The sequence below is a fragment of the Primulina tabacum genome, chromosome 12 (assembly GCF_025594145.1).
Source record: "Primulina tabacum isolate GXHZ01 chromosome 12, ASM2559414v2, whole genome shotgun sequence".
NCBI classification, from domain to species: domain Eukaryota; kingdom Viridiplantae; phylum Streptophyta; class Magnoliopsida; order Lamiales; family Gesneriaceae; genus Primulina; species Primulina tabacum.
Window position 1 is genome coordinate 5,849,985 of NC_134561.1, and position 15,699 is coordinate 5,865,683.

The following is a 15,699-nucleotide window of genomic DNA, read 5'->3' on the forward strand; positions in this document are numbered from 1 at the left end:
TTCTATGTCGAATGAACTTCAAAGGAGGTTCGAGGAGGCGGTGAATGCTGCTGACATTCACCTTCATCTGAAAGAATTGTATGGTTTACATACTCGTTTAGAGATACATGCTACTGTTAAGGAACTCGTGACTACACGTTTGCGAGATAGGACTTCGGTCCATGAGCATGTTGTTAGGATGATTGGACTCATCGAGAAGTTGGTGGGACTTGACGTGGTTATTCCTAGTGATCTCTCGACTAATATTCTCCTGCGGTCACTGCCCCCCTCGTTCGATGGATTTGTGGTTAATTTAATATGAATAAGCTCGAGGCCACCTTTGAAGAGTTGGTCAACATGCTTACTACTTATAAAGCCACAATCAAGAAAGAAAAGCATGTTCTTCAAGTAGGCTCATCGTCCGGTACGAAAAAGGGAGCCCAAAATAAAGGAAAGAAGTGTTTTGCCCCACCAAAGAAGAACAATCCCAACAAGAAGCCATACAAGAAACCTTCTCCGGGACCCTCAAATCCGGACAAGTCAGAACATGTCTGTTTCCACTGCAATAAGCTTAGATGTTGGAGGCGTAACTGCACAGAGTATCTTGCCCAGAAGCATTCTGGCCATATTATGTTCTACATAGAAGTAAATGTCTCAATTAATTCCTCTTCTTGGGTATTGGATATCGGATGTGGTTCTCATATATGCAATGATTTGCAGGTGATGGCAAGAAGTAGGAGACTTAGAGTTGGCGAGACATTTATAAGATTGGGGAATGGAGCAAGGGTTGCTGCAACTGCTATTGGAGACATTACTTTGATTTTGAACAATAATTTTAAGTTACTTTTTGAGACGTTTTATATGTTCTTGAATTGATTAAAAACATTATTTTTATTTCTATGCTTGATAGAGATGATTATTCGTGTGTTTTTGCTAAAGGTGTTTACAATATTTACAAGAATGAATGTTTGATAGGAACCAGCGAATTAATGAACGATCTCTATAACTTAAAATTGAAAATATTCGTTTGAACAATATCCAAGCACAAAAGAAAACAACAACAAAAAAAAGAAAGTTAGATGATCCAAATTCCGCACAAATATGGCACGCTAGACTAGGTCACATTTCCCAAAGTAGGATGCACAAACTATTGGGAGAAGGCATGTTTGAATTGTCAAACATAAATTCTCTATCTACTTGTGAGTCCTGTCTGAAAGGAAAAATGACCAAGACTCACTTTAAGGGAAATGTGGAACGTGCACATGGTCTACCGGATTTGATCCACACATACGTTTGTAGACCGCTAAGTGTTAGTACAAAATATGAGCAAACCTAATTCATTACCTTTACTGATGACTATTCGAGGTATGGGTACATATATTTGATGAGACACAAATCTGAAACTTTTGAAAACTTCAAAGAATTCAGATGAGATGTAGAAAAACAATTAGTAAGAAGTATTAAGACACTTCGATCTGATCAAGGTGGAGAATATTTGATTACTAAATTCTTGGATTATTTAAAAGAGAATGAAATTCTCTCACTGTGGACTCCATCAGTGACACCACAATTGAATGGTGTTTCTGGACGTCGTAATCGAACTTTGATGGACATGGTTCGATCTATGACGGGATTCACTGAATTGCCTACATCGTTTTGGGGCTTTGCGCTTGAAATTACGACAATGTTGTTAAATAATGTCCATACAAAAACAGTGGATAAAACACCATATGATATATAGATACGAAAAACTCCCAAATATCCTTACTTAAAAATATGGGGATGTCCTGCTTACGTAAAGCAAATAGTGGGAGACAAATTGGATAATCGATCCATTTTGTGCTGCTATGTAGGATATCCAAAGAATTCTGTTGGATTTTATTTTTATCATCTCAATGAAGCAAATGTGTTTGTTTCAAGAAATGTCACCTTCCTAGAGAAGAAATTTCTATTAGATAGAAAAGGCTGTATGATAGAACTTGAAGAAATTCAAGATACTCCCTCAACAGTAGAAGTTGAACATGATCCTCAACAGCCAGTAGTTGAAGTACACGCACCTAGAAGGTCTGATAAGATTATTAGACCACCTGCTAGATATATGCTTCTTCATAAACAAGGCCATGCTGAGCCTTATGTTGGATGTAATCCAATGAACTTTAAAGAAGCAATATCTGATACTGATTCATCCAAACAGCTTGAAGCCAAGCAGTATGAGATGCACTCTATGTATTCAAACCAAGTTTGGACATTAGTGGATCCACATGAGGGAATTGTTCCCATGAGATGCAAATGGATCTACAAAAGAAAGCTTGGGGCGGATGGGAAGATGTTGACCTTCAAAGCAAGACTGGTTGGAAAAGGTTATACTCAAAGGCAAGAAAATGATTATGAGGAAACTTTTTCACCAGTAGCTATATTAAAATCCATTAGAATACTACTAGCCATAGCAGCATGATATGACTATGAGATATGACAAATGGATGTAAAGACTGCATTCCTCAATGGAAACATCAAATAAGAAATTTATATGTCTCAACTTGAGGGATACACATCAGTGGGAAATGAGTATAAGGTATGCAAACTTCAGAGATCAATACATGGTCTCAAACAGGCGTCCAGACGTTGGAACCTCGGATTTGACAACACTATCAAGGAATTTGATTTTTCCAAGAATCCTGAGGAACCATGTGTGTACAATAAAGTTAGTGGGAGTACAGTAACATTCATAATACTTTATGACATAGTTTGGTACATGGGATAAGGGAGGGATTGATAAATAATCCTCCTTATTCCATGTTTGGTACCTTTTTAAAAAGCCCATGATAATATCATGTGCCCTTAATAAATACTTTTTTAGAAGGATAAAATGTCTCTTCTATTATGTGTGATAATTTTAATTTTATTAAAAAAAATCACTACAAATGGCTTAATTGCCCTCAATTTATAAATGATTTTTATAAATCTATGCTAGTAGGTAGAAATTAAAATCAAATAAATATTTTTATTTATTTTTTATATTATATAATATGATAATTATATAAATGAATTCGAGATAATTATATAAATAATTTATATAAATATCAATAAAATTATTAGTATCACTCGATTAACCTTAAAAATTGATATTTGACTTGACTCACAAAATTAAGGGCTCAATTATCATATTATATAATATATAAAATTAGGTAAAAATAAATAGATCATGCAAGCACTATCGGCGCATGAACAGATAAAAAATATGAACTCAAGCAACAACTTTGAGATTATAAAATTTATTATGATAATGTTAATTTTTTCATTACAATCTAATATATAAATTTAATCACTATTATTAAAATCATACCAAACATTAAATATAATATCATACATCTTATTTATCCTTAACTTATCATTATATTATATATCACATTTTTATCCTATCATGTATACCAAACAATGTCTATGTTGATGATATCCTACTCATTGAGAATGATGTAGGATTACTGCAATCAACTATGGTTAACAAGTAAATTTTCCATGAAAGACATGGGTGAAACATCCTATGTATTGAGAATACAAATCTATAGAGATATATCAAAGAGGATGCTGGGGCTCTGTAAGGACCGTGTATCGTATTATCGTAAATCCTATGTTGATTATCGATAATTCATGAAATTATCATGTGATTTTGTATATGATGTATATCATGACAATGAAAGTGAGAAAATAGGTTGTGATAATGAAAGATTATATTAGAAATTGATTTGTGTTGGAAACGTGTGCTGAACCGCGACAGAAAAGTGACACATGTTACGGTTTTTAGCATAATTAACTGAGTATTAGTCCAAATGAAGTGAGGCCAATTTCATTGGAAAGGTAATACATTGTATTAAAACTTTAATGTTTTGAGTTTTGTCCAAATCCATTTGGAAATAGGAGAAAAAGCATCTCGAAGTGTATCGTGTGCGTTGCAGTTTCTGCACTGACACATGTTGGGAGAATGAGCATAACTCTCACATCAGATATCCAAATTGAGTGAGGTCGGTAGCAAATAAAAGCTACGACATAGAGCTACAACTTTCATATTGACCACTTTTGCAAATTCGAAGCCTAATATAGAGTTTCGGACAGAAGAAGTCGCACTAGAGCGCAGAAGTTTGCGCGCCCCAGCGCGAGACCAAGCCAAATGGTGTTCTGGCAGTAGTGGGCGCGCGCCGATACTGTTGTTGCACAGTATTTAAGTTGATAAGAATGAGTTTTATACGTTATATTCTTCCCCCTTCCTTGAAGTTTCGAAAGAATAAGTTAGAAATAGATTTCTTTTGCACGAAATCACCTCGAAACGTTGTCCAAACTTGAATCAAATTATATATCCGGAATCCTCGCGTCGAGAGCTTCCTCTTGAGGTTTCTTCTAGTTTCAGCACCTTTAATTATTGAAGTGCTGGAATAGCATGTATTTGAAGTCGAGATTCATATATGTGATAGAATAACCGACAAGAAACTATGTTATGAAGTCGGAATTGAGTTATGTTATAACTTCGATTTGATAAGAATTTTTCAAGTTTCAAAAGATATTTGAAACTTATATTATTGATTTTGAATGATTTTATTTATTGAAATGAATATGTTATTGATGTAGATAAATTATTATACCTATATATTCAAGTTACATCGACTGGAACGAAGAATTGAGGTATGTTGCGACCGGGTAACATACGACTGGTATCTGTATCATATGATATATGTTTGATTGATTTGATTGAGAATATGTGTCTATATGCCTTATGTGATGACTTGATGTGGCATACATGACATTGTGATTGGAATATCGATGTATAAAATAAATATTTTGTTAACACACATCGTTTGATGCATACATCGATACATGACATGCACGTTGAGCTATAATCCTTGGATACCCTGATATTATTTGATTTGATTCTGGGGTTTGTGAACACAATGCTATGTTTGGTATTATATGACCCTTAAGGCATAGTCATTTGTGGCCCCGATGATTGATTGAGATTTGGGATTTGATAGCGCTTTGTCGACGCTATCATACGAGTATCCCTGATTGAGGCCGGTGTGCCAGCTCGAGCATTGATTTGATAGCGATTCGTTTGATTCTGACATGTGCTCAGTGGATGGAAATTTGACCTGATACCTCCACGACATACATGCATTGCATATCATATATCATCGTGTAGATATCTGTTGTATATATGATGGTTGTTCCATACGGAGCTTTGCTCAACCTCAAGGGGGGCTGTTGTTGTCTTTGTGTGTGGACAATCGCAGGTACTCCAGGATATCAGGAGACCGGAGAGGGTGCTTCTAGAGGGAGTCACTGTTGAGTTGAGGTTTTACGCTTTGTTTCCCAGTATATATGTATATGTATCTATAGACCGGGGCATGTCCTGAGGATATGAGTTGTTTGTTTGTAGTTGGTCTTGATTTCGTGTGGGCGTATTTTATTATGTGAGATGAAATACTATTTTTAGTATTCAAATAAGATGTTTTGGGCTCATCGTAAAGAAAATTTAAACTCGTTTTCCGCTGTAATTAATTAACCCTACTCAGATTGTGTTGTAATAACGATTAGGAATTAAGGACCCCACACAGAGTGGTATCAGAGCATAGCTGGGAATGCTCGATTGAGTCTTGTGTACACGTGAATAGGCACAAATGAATTGTACGTTTGTGTTTGATTTATTTGAATTACTTGCTCCTACTTGATTTAGTTTGAGTAAGTTATTGATGAAATTGATTATATGAGATGATGATGATGTGAAATTGATATTGATTTGTGATATTCATTCTCTGATTTGTAGATGGATCCCACAAATGAAACTGCGAGTAGCAGTACTGAGACGATAGTTGGACAATTTGAAGGATTGTCCATGGATTTAGTGATGGCTCGATTCCAGGATTTGAAACCACCGAAGTTCTTTGGCACTGAGAGTGCTGAAAGAGCGGAGGCCTGGTTGAAGGATATTGAGCACTTGTTAAATATTGTTGAATATTCTAAGGCTCGACGAATCAAGCTTGCTTTGTATCAATTGAAATAGCGAGCAAAATCTTGGTGGGAAACCGCTGAGATTGGACTGAAAGAGGCCGGGATTGAAGTCACCCGAGATGTCTTCAAGGCCCAGTTTTTGGAGCAGTATTCCCCTCCTTCTTATTATACTGCTCAAGAGAATGAATTTAATAGTCTGCAGCAGGGAACAATGACTGTTGCAGAATATGCTTCGAAATTTTCTACGTTGTTGAAATATGCACCTCACGTAGCTGCGAATGCAAAAGCGAAATATAACAGGTTTGTGAATGGATTGCATCCTGCTATATATAATTTTGTCATTGCAGGTTTGCCTACGAGCTACGCAGAGGCAGTTGAACGAGCCAAGGCAGCCGAGGAGGTCCTCAGTATACTCCTCCACCTCCAGTGTCAGCTCAGCAGCCTACCTCGCGTCCGAGAGGTAGGAAGTTTAAGAAGACCGGTTCCACTGTTTCTTCATCTTCTTCGAGTTCCAGTGGATCCCAGAGAGGGAGTTCCGTGATTGCTCCTTATTGTAGTTATTGTGGAGGCAAACATACTATCGAGCAGTGTCGAGGTATGTTTGGTACTTGTTATCAGTGTGGGCAGGAAGGCCATTTCTCTCGAGTATGTCCGAACAGGGGTACGACTTCTTCTCAACCCCAGCCAGGATTTAGAGGCGGCCCAGTATGATGAGACCCGCTGTTCCTGTTCCCTCTTTTCAACAGTTGAATGTTCCACGATATCGAGGACCAGGTGGTCAGACTGCTCAAGTCCCTCCTCAAGTTCGAGTGTATGCTATGACCGAGGATCAGGCGAAAGAAGCTCCTGGTGGTGTGATTGCAGGTATTTGCATGCTTTTCGATTATCCTGCACGTGTTTTATTTGATATAGGAGCATCTCACTCATTCATATCTCATGCATTTGTGACATCGCATGATATTATGTGTACCCCATTGTATGATACACTATAGATAGCCACGCCAGCAGGAAAGATTATTTTGTCTGAGCAAGTTGTGCATAATTTTGTATTGATATATGAGGACAATGTGATATTTCTGAATTTGATTGTCCTTCCAATGCACGACTTTGATTGTATTGTTGGCATGGATATCTTGACGACCAATCGAGCTATTGTTGATTGTTTTCATGGAGTGGTTCGATTTCGACCTGTTGATGGACCCAAGTGGAATTTTTATGGCAAGGGTTCCCAAGCCAAAATTCCATTGATATCTTCTTTGGAAATGTCTCGACTTTTGTTTAGCGGGGATGAGGGTTATCTTATCTACGCTATTGATGTCTCTAAGAAGGATCCTTCTTTATCTGAGATTCCTGTTGCGAAAGAATTCCCGGATGTATTTCCCGATGTGATTCCTGATTTTCCTCCTCATCGAGAAGTTGAGTTTAGTATTGATCTTATGCCAGGGATTACACCTATTTCAAAAGCTCCTTATCGCATGGCACCTCTGGAATTGAAAGAATTGAAAGAACAATTACAGGATCTTCTCGATAAGGGATATGTTCGACCGAGTGTATCACCTTGGGGAACTCCAGTTTTATTTGTTCGAAATAAGAATGGTACTATATGAATGTGTATCTACTATAGACAACTGAATCGGGCTACTGTGAAAAACAAGTATCCACTTCCTCGTATTGATGATTTATTTGATCAGCTTCACGGTACTTCTGTTTACTCTAAGATTGATCTTCATTCTGGTTATCATCAAGTACGAGTTCGAGATAAAGATGTGCCTAAAACTGCTTTCCTTACCAGGTATGGCCACTATGAGTTCTTGGTTATGCCTTTCGGTCTCACAAATGCTCCTGCCGTATTTATGGATCTAATGAATCGTGTCTTTCGAGATTTTCTAGAACGATTCGTTATTGTTTTTATTGATGATATTCTTGTATATTCGAAATCGAAAAAGGAGCATGCTGAACATTTGAGACTGGTACTTCAAACTCTTCGTACTAGTCATTGATCTACTAAATTGTCCAAATGTGAATTTTGGATGGACAAAGTGGTATTTTTAGGCGACGTCATTTCGAGACATGGCATATCAGTTGATCCTGCGAATGTTGAAGCTGTATTGAATTGGCCGAGACCTACAAATGTTCCTGAGATCCGTAGCTTCATGGGTTTAGCTGGATATTATCGTCGTTTTATTGAAGGATTTTTGAAATAGCTAAACCTATTACTCAATTGACACAGAAGAATCAGCGATTCATTTGGTCAGATGACTGTGAAGCTAGTTTTCTAGAATTGAAGACGAGATTGACCACAGCACCTGTGCTTACTATTCCCTCAGGTACCGGAGGATTTTTTGTGTGCACAGATGCGTCTGGTAAAGGTTTGGGTTGTGTTCTGATGCAACATGGAAAAGTGGTTGCTTATGCATCTCGTTAATTGAAATCTCATGAAACAGTTATCCTGTTCATGATCTAGAATTGGCCGCCATTGTGTTTGCTTTGAAGATTTAGCGCCATTATTTGTATGGAGAAAAGTTTGTTATCTATTCAGATCATAAGAGTCTGAAATATCTCTTTTATCAATCTGATTTGAATATGAGGCAACGTAGGTAGATGGATCACCTGAAGGATTTTGATTGTCAGATCCAGTATCACCCTGGATCGGTGAATGTTACTGCGGATGCCCTTAGCCGTAAGGTGCATGATTCTGTGTTAGCATCTGTTTGTGTCGCCAAGGTACATGAGGATATATGTACTTCTGGCTGGACTTTTCACTCGAATTGGACTTTTGTCACTGTCTCAGCATTGCAAATTGAGCCGAATTTGATATCAAAAATACGAAAGGCCCAACGAAGCGATGCTCAGATACAAAAGTCGAAAGAACTTGTATCTACAGGACATCAGTCTGGATTTCAGATTTCTGCTGATGGTTCTTTATGACTTAATGGTCGGCTGGTAGTTCCTGATAATTCTGATTTGAAATATGCCCTTCTTCGAGAAGCACATTGTAGTAAATACAGTATTCACCCTGGAGGCCGAAAGATGTATTTGACATTGAGACCTCAATTTTGGTGGAGACGTATGAAGAAGGACATTGCTGAGTTTATTTCGAAATGTCTTGTATGCCAGCAAGTGAAAGCCGAGAGAATGAAACCTAGAGGATTACTCCATAGTCTTGAAATCCCGAAATGGAATTGGGAACATCTTGCTATGGATTTTGTGACTCATTTACCTCGTTCGCCCAATGGCTGCGATGCTATTTGGGTTATTATTGATCGGCTTTCGAAATCTGCACATTTTATTCCGTATGAGCGGACTTATCCTTATAAGAGAATGGCCTGTTTATACATCGAGAATATTGTGAGACTGCACGGTGTGCCAATCTCAATTGTATCTGATCGTGATCCCAGATTTGCTTCTAAATTCTGGTGTAGTTTTCAAGAAGCTATGGGTACGCGTTTGGCTATGAGTACTGCTTATCATCCTCAAATTGATGGCCAGACTGAGCGTACAATTAAAACTCTAGAAGATATGTTACGTGCTATTGTGATGGATTTTAAAATTGGATGGCAAGATGCCTTACCATTGATAGAATTCTCTTATAATAATAGCTTCCAAACGAGTATTGGTATGGCACCATTTTAAGCTTTATATGGGAAACGATGTAGATCACCGTTATTATGGGATGAAATTGGTGAAAGACAATTGACTGGACCTGAAATGATACAGGAAATGAATGATAGGGTTCAGTTGATTCGACAGCGGATGAAAGCTGCTCAGGATCGTCAAACGAGTTATGCGAATAAACGAAGACGACCCTTAGAATTCCAGAAAGGTGATAAAGTGTTTTTGAAAATATCTCCCTTTAGAGGCACTGTTCGATTTGGCATGCGAGGGAAGTTATCACCTCGATATGTTTGTCCATACGAGATCTTTGATTGAGTTGGGGATCTTGCTTATCGATTGGCATTACCACCATCTTTATCTGCCATTCACGATGTATTTCATGTTTCTATGTTGAGAAAGTATGAACCAGATCCATCACATGTGATTCAACCTGATGAGGTTGAACTCGATCCATCTCTTTCTTATGTTGAGCAACCTATTTGTATTATAGATCGAAAAGAGAAGATATTACGTAAAAAATCGATTCCTTTAGTTCGAGTACAATGGACACGACATGGTGTTGAAGAATAAAAGTGGGAATTGGAGAGCAAGATGCGAGAATCATATCCACACTTGTTTGATTCTCTTCCATCTGTTCCATTGTATTCAATGTATAATGATCCATTTACTGATTTCAGTTTTGATATGTACTATAACTGGTGACGTACTATATGTTTGCCAATGTTATGTATATATGGACACATGAGATTTCGAGGACGAAATCTTTTAAGTGGGAGAGAAATGTAAGGACCGTGTATCGTATTATCGTAAATCCTATGTTGATTATCGATAATTCATGAAATTGTCATGTGATTTTGTATATGATGTATATCATGACAATGAAAATGAGAAAATAGGTTGTGATAATGAAAGATTATATTAGAAATTGATTTGTGTTGGAAACGTGTGCTGAACCGCGACAGAAAAGTGACACATGTTACGGTTTTTAGCATAATTAACTGAGTATTAGTCCAAATGAAGTGAGGCCAATTTCATTGGAAAGGTAATACATTGTATTAAAACTTTAATGTTTTGAGTTTTGTCCAAATCCATTTGGAAATAGGAGAAAAAGCATCTCGAAGTGTATCGTGTGCGTTGCAGTTTCTGCACTGACACATGTTGGGAGAATGAGCATAACTCTCACATCAGATATCCAAATTGAGTGAGGTCGGTAGCAAATAAAAGCTACGACATAGAGCTACAACTTTCATGTTGACCATTGTGCAAATTCGAAGCCTAATATAGCGTTTCGGACAGAAGAAGTCGCACTAGGGCGCAGAAGTTTGCGCGCCCCTGCGCGAGACCAAGCCAAATGGTGTTCTGGCAGTAGTGGGCGCGCGCCGATAGTGCTGTTGCACAGTATTTAAGTTGATAAGAATGAGTTTTATACGTTATATTCTTCCCCCTTCCTTGAAGTTTCGAAAGAATAAGTTAGAAATAGATTTCTTTTGCACGAAATCACCTCGAAACGTTGTCCAAACTTGAAACAAATTATATATCCGGAATCCTCGCGTCGAGAGCTTCCTCTTGAGGTTTCTTCTAGTTTCAGCACCTTTAATTATTGAAGTGCTGGAATAGCATGTATTTGAAGTCGAGATTCATATATGTGATAGAATAACCGACAAGAAACTATGTTATGAAGTCGGAATTGAGTTATGTTATGACTTCGATTTGATAAGAATTTTTCAAGTTTCAAAAGATATTTGAAACTTATATTATTTATTTTGAATGATGTTATTGATTGAAATAAATATGTTATTGATGTAGATAAATTATTATACCGATATCTTCAAGTTACATCGACTGGAACGAAGAATTGAGGTATGTTGCGACCGGATAACATACGACTGGTATCTGTATCATATGATATATGTTTGATTGATTTGATTGAGAATATGTGTCTATATGCCTTATGTGATGACTTGATGTGGCATACATGACATTGTGATTGGAATATCGATGTATAAAATAAATATTTTGTTAACACACATCGTTTGATGCATACATCGATACATGACATGCACGTTGAGCTATAATCCTTGGATACCCTGATATTATTTGATTTGATTCTGGGGTTTGTGAACACAATGCTATGTTTGGTATTATATGACCCTTAAGGCATAGTCATTTGTGGCCCCGATGATTGATTGAGATTTGGGATTTGATAGCGCTTTGTCGACGCTATCATACGAGTATCCTTGATTGAGGCCGGTGTGCCAGCTCGAGCATTGATTTGATAGCGATTCGTTTGATTCTGACATGTGCTCAGTGGATGGGAATTTGACCTGATACCTCCACGACATACATGCATTGCATATCATATATCATCGTGTAGATATCTGTTGTATATATGATGGTTGTTCCATACGGAGCTTTGCTCAACCTCAAGGGGGGCTGTTGTTGTCTTTGTGTGTGGACAATCGCAGGTACTCCAGGATATCAGGAGACCGGAGAGGGTGCTTCTGGAGGGAGTCACTGTTGAGTTGAGGTTTTACGCTTTGTTTCCCAGTATATATGTATATGTATCTATATACCGGGGCATGTCCTGAGGATATGAGTTGTTTGTTTGTAGTTGGTCTTGATTTCGTGTGGGCGTGTTTTATGATGTGAGATGAAATACTATTTTTAGTATTCAAATAAGATGTTTTGGGCTCATCGTAAAGAAAATTTAAACTCGTTTTCCGCTGTAATTAATTAACCTTAATTAGATTGTGTTGTAATAACGATTAGGAGTTAAGGGCCCCACAGGCTCATCCAAGCGACTTATATTGATATCATTCTGAAAAGATTCTCTATGGAAGAGTCCAAGAGAGGATACTTACCAATGGGTCACGGTGTTACTCTATCTAAAGCAATGTGCCTCTCGGCGACAGCTACAACTGGACGTAAGTTTTATTACGTTTTGAGATGACTTGAAAATATGATGTTAATGGAATTGAAGATGATTCATATATGTTGTTCTCGAGACAGTGGACATAGTATAATCGAAACCGAATCGAGAAAATGATAGCATATGACATTGTTATGAATTTCAGAGTTGATTTAGTTGAGATTCTATATCAGAGTTGTGTTATTATTCAGATTATGAGTTGTACTAAATTCTGGTATTATATCTGTGATATTGAGATAGACGGGGTTATCGTGACTGTATTGTTATGCCGTTGAAACATCAGTAGATTGATATTGATCGTATTCAGTGATGATTTCGATTGTATCATGATATCATTTATATGAATTAGATTGTACCTTATTCAGATATGGATCAGATTATATACCGATTTGAGTATTGATCAGAACAGGTCTTGAATTGAGTTATATACTGATATGGTATTTATATGATTGTCATTATCAGATTTGGATATGGACACATTGGAATACAAAACTTCGTCTTCATCAGACCGAGAAGAGAAAGGTATAAATGGATGTCAATTGGGAGATCGACTTGAGTTAGATTTAACTCGAGTTTCCCTTAACCACATACTTGTATGGTATTGTTTTTATACCTTTGTGTTTTAATGAGTATGTTTATTCTATTGAATTAAAAGTAGAAAGCAGAGAACTATTAAGTAAGAGTCACTGACAGAGGGGTTAGATTTTGACAGACTTGTCACTGACCCATTGTACATTGTCAGAATAGGCTTAGTCTTGGTAGATATGCCAAGGCACTGGACGTTTGGTGTATCGATGTGCTTAAGATACAGATATTGTTCTTATTGTAGATTATTCGATACAGCTAGACCAAAGTCCAGAAATAAGAACGTACCGCCACTGCGACTGGTGGTAGTAGGTGGGAGATTTGTTACGTTCTTATTCACCGGGATCCCTAGACTAGATTAGAATGAGAGATGAGTCGAGTCTTAGATATTGAGACTAGAATTTGATTTACAGATCCGTATTGATTTATGTTTCGTAGATTACGATTCATGTTTTATTTACAGACTGGTATTGATACATGTTGTTTGATTATGCTACATGTGATAAGATATAATTCATGATTTTATGTTAATTCAGTTAACTGCATGTATACATTATTTATACTGGGATTTATTCTCACCGGAGTATCCGGCTGTTGTCTTGTTTTGTATGTGTGCATGACAACAGGTGGGACAAGATCGGGGTCAAGAAGATGATGAGAAATCGAGATTAGAGTGGTGATTCCGGACTTGGATGTAGACTTGGTTTAATACTTGAAATTTAGTAGTTAAACCTTATATTAGTTTGAACTAGAAGCATGCTGTACAAGATTTGTATTATTATACTGGTTTGTATAATAGATTGATTCCATTACCTTCCGCATTTTAAAGAAAAAATTTTTAGACCCTGTTTATCTTAATTGATAATTAAATCCCAAAGATGATTAAGATGATGATTAGCGTCCGGGTCCCCACAACAGGTGGTATCAGAGCGATAGATCCTTTAGACTGAGATAGAAGAGAATGAGCGGGGTAGATTGAGTTTTCTTTCCTTGCATGTGTGTGCTAGCATGACATTATGCTTTACTGCTTTAAAATACATGTTATCTAATTATCTGATTTGAATTGGTAATATGTATTATTGAGTATGAATCAGATTTGATTCATGATCAGCAGTAAGATGATCAGAGAAAGATTGGAACAGATTTGTAGTATTTGAGTACTAATGTTTTGATAAGCAGATATACCTCCACGGAGAATTCCAGAAAGGGGTAGTACTTCGACTGAACAGATAGATGTATCAGAAACTCAGATGGAAATACAGTTGGAAGAATTTCAGTTATTTCAGCCGCCGATTCTGAGTGGTGTCGAGACGTCTGAAGATTGTGAGAACTGGTTTGATGACATAGAAATACTGTTTGATTTACTTGATTATTCAGATGAGCAGAGAATTAAACTGATATTCCACCAGTTACGAGAGACTGCCAGAAGTTGGTGGATTACAAGTAAAAGAATGCTAGAACAGAGAGGTACAGTGATTTCGTGGGAAATATTTAGAACTGAATTTTATCGAAGATTTTTCTCAGTTTCGTACCGGGAGGACAAGAAAGCAGAGTTTGAGAATTTGAGACAAGGTCAACTAAATATTGAAGGATATGTTGCTAAATTCTCTACTCTACTGCGTTTTGCTCCTCAAGTAGCTGGGAATGATGAAGCTGTAGCTGAGCAGTTCATCAGAGGATTGAACTCGGAGATAGTTGCATTGATAAATATGCAGCGACCTTACCATTTTGCTGATGCCTTGAGTAGAGCGAAGAGAGCGGAGGCGAGTCTGATTAGACAACTAAAAAGGGTGTGTGCGATGCAACCCCAGACACAGCAATCTCCTCTCCGATTTGATCGCGGCAGCACGAGTGGAAAGCAAGATTTGCTGAAAGCTCGAAAGAAACCATTCAAGAATTTAGGGAGCAGACTGAGCGGTTCATCTAGCTCCAGTGGTTCCAGCCCAAGTTATACTGGAGTGTATTGCAGAATTTGCTGAGGGAGACATTCCACAGAGCAATGCCAGGGAGTGACTGGTAGTTGCCATATTTGTAGACAGCCGGGACACTTTGCTAGAGTTTGTCTTCAGAGAAATTCCCGAAGATTTTAGGGAGCAGAAGACCGAGGAATAGACACCGGACACATCTGATGATAGAGTGGCAGGTACTGTTCTCTTATGATTATATTGCATAGGTATTGATATATACTAATGCATTCCCTACGATTATCTTTGACTGAGTTGCATTGAGATATGCTGTATCTGTTGAGTCTGATTGTACTGTAGTATTGATTCCCCTACTTGTTGGGAAAGAAAGATTGATATCAGAGATTTCTGTGAAATATTGTATACTACAGTAAGATGAGAATGAGGTCGAGTTAGATTATGATGTACTTGTATTTCTGATTTGACTGCATTATTGATTATTGATATTAATATGCTGAACAAGTACAGAATTATGATAGATTCCTTTCAGGAGAGTATAAGATTCAGACCAGATAGGGTTGATGAGCAGAAATTCCACGGTAAGGATTCTAGATCTAGAATTCCTTTGATATCTGTATTATTTATGACTCGATTATTGATACAGAAAGGAACAGATGGTATCCTTATGTA